At 38.6% G+C, this 1,185-nt stretch overlaps 1 long non-coding RNA gene across 1 annotated transcript in view; it reads right to left on the bottom strand.

Moving 5' to 3' along the window:
- Positions 1–225: 225 nt before the first annotated feature.
- LOC118477498 overlaps positions 226–1,185 on the bottom strand; it is a 62,090-nt gene continuing 61,130 nt past the window's right edge. Inside the window, exon 2 of the long non-coding RNA XR_004858422.1 lies at positions 226–708. This is a non-coding gene — a long non-coding RNA (uncharacterized LOC118477498). The remainder of the gene's footprint in view (positions 709–1,185) is intronic.

Here is a 1,185-nt window from a genome sequence, read left to right as displayed (position 1 = left end):
ATCTATCTATCTATCTATCTATCTATCTATCTATCTAGCTAGCTATCTATCTATCTAGCTAGCTATCTATCTAGCTATCTATCTGCAGATCAGCATTTCTCTTTCTGTTATAACTCATCTGACCTTGCATAAACGCACGTGCTGGCACATTTCTACCAGCAATTCCCTCTTAAAACATTGCATTCTCTTTGCCGATTTTTCATTTTGGGATTTTGTTTTGTTTTGTTGCATTTGTAAAGGAAAAATGTTTTTAGACAGGATCAACGATATTTATTTAAGTCTCCGAAATTTGCGCAATTGACGATTACTCTCACTAGCCATGCAGTCTCTTCATGAAATATGCACACGTCTATTTATCAAACCGGGGAAACCCGATCACTTAAGTGAACTCGCCCTTATGTTTAATGCAATACAAATTATTTTCTCTGAACTCTACGATGATTTTTTTTTTCTTATGGACATTGCAAGCTGGGTGTTGGGGACAATTCTCTTAATGTTAAATGCCATTTTCTGACAATGGCGTCGATCTCAAAAGTGCAGACATGTCAAGAGATGGGCGGTTTTTTTTTGTTAGACTATTAAGGGATCAGGGATGTTCTCACGTGGCAGCCAGAAAAGAGTAGTTTTGTCGCTTTTGTGAGTGCTGAGGGTACTTACCGTATGAATGCTTGATTGGCTATCCCTGAATAATAGAAGCTTGGGTGGTGTCTGTGAGAGGAATAGAAATATCAAAACGTGTAAGTTATTGATTTTATTTGGATGGTGGATCTGCTGTGTTAAATTTTGGCTGTATGCATAATCAAGGGTAAAATTGTTGGGTTTTTTTGTCTAGTGACACAATGTCTCAATATTGCCATAGAGTAAGAATGTAAGGGTTTGATTCCCACGATTGTTGGATCAGTCTTTCTGAAGTGCGTCACGTCTGTAGGGTTTACATTTGAGACTGGCGGGAGTTTGGAGATTGGTGAGTAAGACGTCAAAATGATTAGTCATGTGTACCCAGGTCCTTTTTCTTTTTTTACTTGACAGTCAATCTTTTTAGCATCGGTAACATCAACAATAAAAGCACCGCCAAAGACACATCGAGTTTTTGCATTGTCTAAGGAAGAGGGAAAGAGTGAAGGAGGGAGTATGTGTGTGTTTGTGTGTGTGTATGTGTGTGTGTGTGTGTGTGTGTGTGTGTGT

This window comes from Aplysia californica, unplaced genomic scaffold, assembly GCF_000002075.1.
Source record: "Aplysia californica isolate F4 #8 unplaced genomic scaffold, AplCal3.0 scaffold00114, whole genome shotgun sequence".
NCBI classification, from domain to species: Eukaryota; Metazoa; Mollusca; class Gastropoda; order Aplysiida; family Aplysiidae; genus Aplysia; species Aplysia californica.
Note: the sequence above shows the minus strand (reverse complement) of the source record. Positions and strands in the feature narration are given on the sequence as shown.